The following is an 8,047-nucleotide window of genomic DNA, read 5'->3' as shown; positions in this document are numbered from 1 at the left end:
ATCTTGTTCTTAGTCTTGTTTTGAATCTTGTCTTGTTCTGAACTTTCTGAACTTTATGATTGCAGTGAAGGATGCAGTTCAGGAGATGCACCAACCGTGATGAAGATGATGCAATGTGGCTGCCCGAATCTACGTTAAAGACTGTGCTTATTTCTGAACTATCTATGTTTGGGTTGTTGAAAAATATATGTTAAAGACTATGCTTATTTCTGAACTATCTATGTTTGGGTTGTTGAAAAATCTATGATAAAGACTATGCTTATTTTGTAAGAAATGTATCCATGGCACAATATTTTTAAGTCTGAACTTATGCCTGAATCCATCTATCTGCATTTATCTGAATGTTTCTATACTTGGGCTTTGCTAAAATGTGATTTTTTGGTCACTCTAATTTTTGAAATACTTTGACCAACAACTACTCCACTGTTTTAGCACAAGTTCCAATCTGTTGGGTTTCAACAAAGACTTTAATTGCAGCACAACTACCACCATTTCTCATCACTCAATCTACCACTTCCCCACTGTCACACTCCACCATACTTCCTCCACTCCAACATTTAAGTAGCCCAACAACTCACTCTATCTCTGCTCACTCTATCTCTCTCTCGAAAACCTCACTCTACCTACATCCATGGTTGGTTCTTCCTCTACTCCAGACCCATGGCTGAACCCCTTCCCCACCGGCAAGGGCTGGGTTGCCATGCTTTTTGGGTCGGCTCGCGGCGATGAAGACCTCTTCCTCGACTACATGAAGATTGCCATGAGATATAGCAGCGCAGAAGGGCTCGTGGATGCATTAGAAGAGGTGAGGAAGAAGGCGACGACTGAGGAGAAGCAGCGCATGGACCAGCGCTATGCAACCCCAGGTAAGGGTATCATGCCCATCGACATGTTGCTGTGGGCAATGAAGGAGGCAGACTCCAGCGATGCTGGGCAGAGGGAACGGTGGGCAGCCCACCGCTATATCCCTCCAGCACAAGCTACAGCTCCAACTACTATGGGCAACGACGACGAGGACCTGCAGATCATCGCCCCACCAGCACTGCTGGCTCGCCGACGTCCTCCTCCCATCATCGTCATCGATGGAGATGAAGAGGAGGTGCCAAAGCTGCCACCTACCACTCAAGTCAAGCAAGAGGTGCGACGGTCAGGTCGCATAGCAGGGCAGGGGCCTAACAATCTGAAACTGTAAGTTTCAGATTCGGTTACAGCAGTTATCGCCAGATCTATGTGAGATTCATTTCTGTCAGTTTAGTTCTGTCAATTTATCAGGGTGTTTGCAGACTCAGTGAGATTCAGTTCTGTCAGTTTAAGTGTCTTTGAACAATTTCAGTGTCCATGTGCTATCTATGTAAGACTAAATGCTATCTATGGGAGACTAAATGTCTTCCAAACTTCTCTGAATTTGTCTGAACCTGTGATGAAGCAATTTCTGAAGTAAACAGATCTCAGCAAGAACTTATGATACAACACACAGAAATAAACTGCATCAGACTTAGATAATTTAGTTCTTAACTTAACTTAGCACCAGTTCTCAGCATCAGGATAATATTTGGGCAGTACAGATCAGGGCAAACAGCACCCCCCACACCAACCAAAATGATCTGAACCCATTACAGTTCTTAGGTAGTTCAAAGGTAGTTCGTAGGTAGATCAGGGCATATTTGCATCAGACTGATCATTCCTAGGACAATTATATATATATATATATATATATATATATATATATATATATATATATATATATATATATATAGGCCTCATATATACTTACCATCCAGAGCTGCCACTTCACTCCTCCATCACAACTTCCTTTATCTTGTCCAGCTTTTCCTTGCACCCATGACCAACCTTCAGGAGCTCAGCAATGACATTCTCCAGCTTCTTCTTCTCTTCTTTAAGGAGGTCTTTCTCCACCTGTAGCTCCTTCATGGCCTTCCTTGTGTTTTGGATTATATCAGCTTGACTCTGAAGGATGCACCTTTGTTCTTTCTTGAGCTTAAGCTTCTCCATTTGAAGCTCAATCTTTGCCTGCTCCTCAAGTTTCTTCTTCTTCTCCTTCAGTTCATTGATTGCCTGGCTTGTGCAATCCATGTCATGAGATTTGATTCCATCCTGATAATCAAACAACTTGGACACATCATCCACCAGCTGGCTATACTGATTGGCCAGAGAATCAAGCTCCTTCTGCAGTTTTGCAACCTCTATCCCATGAGCCTCATTATCCCGGGCTCTACCAAGGTTCTGCTCATGATACATATCCCAGAGCTTGCTTAAGCACCTTTGCAGAATTGCAGGCCAGGGGCATCTACCTGAAAATCAATTTAAATTTACAGTGAACACCACAGTTAACAAGCAAATTCAGAATAACAAATCATAAACAATAATGATATAAATAGCTGCACTAGCTAGTTAGTTCTATACTAAAAATACAATACATCAATATGTTTCATATGTTTCCAGTGCTCTTTACTACAAGTACAATATTCAAACATACCAATGTTTTCATACTTAAGGAAAATTCAGAAAAACAACAACTAAACACTCTGTTTCCACTACATAGTAGAAATTCAAGCTAATCAAATCCACACCAACTTGGTCCATTACCTCAGTAGCACATCCTATGAATCTCCTGCCAGTGTCAGTGCCTTCAAATGCCTCAAACTTGCCCGGCCTCTGCCTGTGCAGGATGCACCTTCTGTCAGATTCAGTCACAAGCCCACAGAAACTAGGGTCTATCACAGTGTCAGGAGTTTGCTGCAACAGCAAAAGCATATCTATATCAACAACAACTCACATATATCAACTTAAATGGAAAAATCTCAAATATCTTCAAACCCTAACCCTAGAACAGAACAGACAGGAGAGGGAGAGGATAGACTGAGCTGACTTACAAAGTACTCCATCTGCATGCTGCTGAACTCGCTCATGGACTCATCATCGTCGTCCGACGTCTCGTTGTTGTTCGGCCACGACGACATGGTCGCGACGTTGTCGGAGTGCGAGAAGAAGAAACAGAAGCAGAGGAGAGCAGAGAGGAGTGGAGTGAGCTCGGGGGAGAGTGAGAGAGCTGGTGGGGACGAGCGGCCCGGTCGGCCAGGTTATGACCTGGTCCGACCATGTGCGAGCTCTAACGGCCCCGCGCGCGCCGTTAGCCGTTAGGCGGGCCGCCAGCCTGGCACGTGGGCCACTCACGTCAGAATCACGGTTAAAACGGTCAAAACCACCATTCAGTCAACCTGGTATTTTTAGTCACGTGATTACATTTTTTTGGTAGTTTTCGGCCACTTTTAAAAAAGTGGTAGTTCTGTGGGACGCGAACCCCTAAACTGGTAGTTTTTTTTGTCAAACACTCACTACAATGCGTGTCGATGATTTCTGCCTAAGTAGCATCATCATTGTTTTACATGACTACGGCTCTGTTTGTTTGGGCTTTTGCTTCTGCTTTTACAGCTTTTTCACTTTTAATAAAAAGTCATAAAAGCTTCTAAATAGGCAGACAAACAGGGCCTAAGCTCGTCGGTGGAACAACTCTCCAGACAAGATTAATAAATTGGTGGTAGTTGGAGTCAAGTCGCTTAATTCTGTGTGCATGCATGCAGATCAGATCAGCATGGAGAATTGCTGCAGGTTGGCTTGGAATCATCAGCTTTGTCTGCAGATGATTTTGTGGTGTCCTCGTGGTGTCAATCTTCTCCTGATTCGTGGAGAATACGTACAACTGCCACCTCGTCTATAGAAGATAATATTCCTACCATGACTGATGACTGAACATTGAAAACCGGAAGTTGGTTGAGATCTCTGTCGGAATTGTACAATTAAAAATGTTTTTGTTGTTGTTGTTGCTGCTTTTGTGTTGCTGCTAATTTATGAATATCAATATCATCAATGGACCAGGTTGGACAGATGCAAGAATAATTGTACTATACGTATCTTATCTGAAATAATTGTGCAATTGAATGGTCGACTTATTTCTTGTGTTAGGAAAGAATGGTCCACATCGACCCAGCACAGCGGCAACGGGTTGTCGGTCGCACACATGCTGACATGCCGTCGATCGTGTCCTAATCTAAGCAGCAGGCTAATCACCAGTGTATCTGAAAGAGAAGGCAACGAAGCTCTCCAAGGTACTAGCAATCTATTCTTTTTGGACCACAGATCAGCTCAGTTCCTTTCCGGTAGCAAGAGACCACACAGATCAGTTCTATTCTTTTTGGTTACCAACAAACCAAGATGATGAGTTTTCGGCTTGCAGTTGCAAGTTTGCTCTGCAAGTTGGTTGAGATCATCATTGTTCTAGATGACTTGTAAGCTCATGGAATGGCAGATGGAACATTCCATCGCTCCAAAAGCACCTATGACATGGCTGCCGCGTCACGAGAAAGAAGAATGATGCAGCTTCCAAAGGGGGCCTGCTAAGCTGCCATGTGTCCCTTCCTACCAATAGCAAAGTGCACACAAAGTCACAAACTTACTCGTCTGCAGCGACAAAAGCAAATTTGATTTGATCACGGAAACTGCCTCACATACGATCAATTTTATCATACGATGCGTACGATCATTCCAGCCCGTTTCCCTAGGTTTGGGCCCACCACATCAGATGAGTCTTTGTCGTACATAGATTGTACAGATTTTGATCGTACGTATAGCAGCTCTGTTTGATCACGGACCGACCGACCACTGCAGTGCTACAAGACCGCGGCCACATTCGATTATAGTAGCTGAGCTGAGGGCTGAGCTCCGGACATCAACGCCATGGCTTTCTTGCAGAGGATGTACAGGAGCAGGCGCAATGCCGCCGCCGTGACATCCTTCCTGCTGCTCCTGCTCGTCGTCGTATGCCTCTCCCTGCGCACGCGGCACGGCGGGGCCTTCGTCTTCGGCTCGGCCGGCGGAGCGCGGGAGCGGGGCAGCTGCGAGGCGGAGCTGCAGGCGCTGGATGGCCGCGCCGCGCGGTGCCGGTACCTCCGGTCGTCGTCCCACCCGCCGTGCGCGCCGACCGGGTACGTCGACTACCTCGCGCTCTTCTACTGCGCGTGCGGGGAGGAGGAGGGGCTCTGGTGGTCGCCGCGATCGCGCTCTGGCTGCTCCTGCTCTTCTACCTCCTCGGCGACACCGCGTCCGAGTACTTCTGCGCCTCGCTCGAGGGCCTCTCCGCGGCGCTCCGCCAGCCGCCCGCCGTGGCTGGGGTCACGCTGCTCTCGCTCGGCAACGGCGCGCCCGACGTGCTCTCCAGCGTCGTGGCGTTCGCGTCCGACGGCGGCGAGGCGGGGGACGTGGGGCTCAGCGGCGCGCTCGGCGGCGCGCTGTTCGTGTCCACCGTCGTCGCCGGCGTGGTCGCCATCGTCGCCGCTCGCAGCAGTGGCGCCGTCATTGAGCGGCGCGGGTTCGTGCGCGACGTGTGCTTTCTTCTCGTCGCGCTCTGCTACCTCCTCGCCGCGCTGGTCGCCGGCACGGTCACCGTCTGGGCGGCTGCGTGCTTCCTCTCCCTCTACGCCGCCTACGTACGTCCTCCTCGTCTCGACATCGCACTGCTGCTCCGTCGCCGCCGATGACGGCAGCACCAACACAAGTAAAAAGCCTTCCGATGACCTCGCCGCCCCGCTCCTCCTCCCGGTCGTCGTCTCCTCGAAGCAGCCACCAAGAACCTTCGCCTGCGGCCTCTTGGCCGCGCTCCACGCGCCGCTCTACCTCCCGCGCCGCCTAACCATCCCGGACATCGCCGGGCACCGCTGGTCCAGGCCCAATGCGTATGCCATCACCTCAACGCTCCTCGGCCCTCTCCTCCTCGCCGCCGTCACCTCCCCGACCAGCCCCACCGTGCTACTCGCCGGCGCCCTCACCGGCACGCTCTTCGCCATCGCCGCGGCCGCGACCACGGACGCAGCGGCACCCCCACACGGCCGGTACGCCCGCCTCCTGTGGCTCACCGGCGGGTTCCTCATGTCCATCCTCTGGTCCTAGTCCTACCTCCTGGCCCGAGAGCTCGTGGCCCTCCTCGTCTCCACCGGCATTATCATCGGCGTCCCCGCGAGCGTGCTCGGGGTCACCGTGCTCGCATGGGGCAACTCCCTGGGCGACCTGGTCGCCGACGTGGCGATGGCGACGCAGGACGGCGCGGCGGGCGCCCAGACGGCCGTGGCGGGGTGCTACGCCGGGCCGGCGTTCAACACGGTGGTGGGCCTGGGGCTGTCGATGGCACTGGCGGCGGGGGCGCGGTACCCGGAGCCGTACAAGATCCCGGTGGATGCGGCGACGTACGTGACGGTGGCGTTCGCGTTCCTGGTGGCCGGGCTAGCGTGGGCGTTGGTGGTGCTGCCGGCGAGGGGGATGAGGCTGGACGCCACACTCGGTGCCGGGCTGCTCGCCGTGTACCTCTGCTTCATCGCCGTCCGGGTCGCCGACGCCGTCGGCGTCCTCAGCCTAGATTCTCTCCTACCAAGACAGTGATTGAGGAGTGTTGGATCTGATTTGATGGTGCAGCGGAAGATCGAACAAGATCCTGAGGCTATAGGACAACAAACACGAACAAATTGAAACCGGTGGTACTACGTAGGTTGGTGCGGAAGTGATTGATGCTGGCGCTTGGCTGCTTCTTACACACACTCGTGAATCACTTCAGTTGTGAGAGGGAAATGCATGTGCATGCATGCATGTGAATATGTAAAGCCAGAAAACAAAGTCATTCTGTGTTATCTGTTGTAAATTAAGTAGGAGCACGATATAGAAAAAAGGGATGAAGTACTTAGACGCGTATTTGGTGAACATGGGTGCGCGTGCACCCTTTATGAATATTAAATATAAAAAATGCTAGAAAAAATAAAAAAATGAATTTATTTAAATAATATAGTCAACATGTATACTGGCATATGAAGTTTCATGAAGTAATCACATCCGTGATAATTTGGGCAAAAATGACAAAATCGAAACTGTATTAAAAAACACTGTTGAATGAATAGTATGGTCGCATTTGTATTTTCTTCACTAAGAATACCATGGGTGTCAATGTATCATGAAACTTCACACGTGAGTAGAATGAACAACTAAGTTCTTACCGCGAAATTTCAGAATTTTTCTTATTTTTTTTCTACTATTTTTTATGTATTTACTATTCACGTGGGTGCGCGCGCATCATGTTCACCTTTGTATTTTCGATGAAGTACTTCTCTATAATTGTTATTTGGTATGTAATGTACAAGTACATATGAGTAAATGCTTTAATTCACGGAAACTCTCTCAATCAATTGAGGTCACTAATTTGAGACTTGATCCATGATTTTGACTTGATCAACGCGCTATGTTCTGTGGAATTATCTGCTGACGGGTGGGCTTGTTGGTAGGTGGTTGTATGGTGAAGGGATATGAGTTGATTCAGGGCAACAATTTCAAGAGCGCATATCACTCTGGAGTTTGTTTTGCTTCTTTCTCCACTGGTCAGTCCGTGTTGACCACGTATCGCACGCCTCGGCCTAGGGGCCATCAATCGGCCATGTTTCCTGTCGTGTTGTGTCTCTAGGGGCACGAGATTCTTTTACTGTTGTGCTGGATGTGTGGATACAGAAAAAACTGTGCGGAGGTGAAGAGGGAAAAATTGGAGGTGCTTGGACGCAGAAGTGGCTTCACGAGATCTCAGTTGCTAGGAGTAGTCGGCTTGAGGGAAGTTTGGCGTTTTTCCCGGTTGGGCGATCGACGGCTGCGAGCACACTGCTAGGAGCAGCGTCTTTCCCAGCTGGTCATTCGGCGACTGGACGTTCGACGGTTGCAACCTCGCTTGTTGGGACCTGTCTTTTTCGGCTGTGTATTAGGTGGTTGAGACCTCATCGGCTGGGACTAGTGTTTTTTCCTTTCTGTGTTCTTTGTTTTTTCAGGGGTGTCGGTCTTCTCACTTTCCTTTGAGTATCTAGATTTTTTCGTGTTGCCTTCTTCCTGCATTTGATTGTATGGCTCTTATCAATTGTTGTTTTAGAGTGTGTTAGTACATTAGAGTGGCTTGTTGTTCACAAGCTTCATGTTTTTAATTGGTTGCCGCGTGTTTCTTTTATCGTGA

General features: G+C 49.2%; 1 pseudogene; it reads left to right on the top strand.

Moving 5' to 3' along the window:
- Window positions 1-4,504: 4,504 nt before the first annotated feature.
- LOC123124172 (cation/calcium exchanger 1-like) lies at window positions 4,505-6,868 on the top strand (annotated as a pseudogene).
- The last annotated feature ends 1,179 nt before the right edge of the window (window positions 6,869-8,047 follow it).

The sequence above is a fragment of the Triticum aestivum genome, chromosome 5D, assembly GCF_018294505.1.
Source record: "Triticum aestivum cultivar Chinese Spring chromosome 5D, IWGSC CS RefSeq v2.1, whole genome shotgun sequence".
NCBI classification, from domain to species: Eukaryota; Viridiplantae; Streptophyta; class Magnoliopsida; order Poales; family Poaceae; genus Triticum; species Triticum aestivum.
The sequence above is the reverse complement of the archived record's forward strand: the minus strand, read 5'-3'. Positions and strand labels throughout refer to the sequence as shown.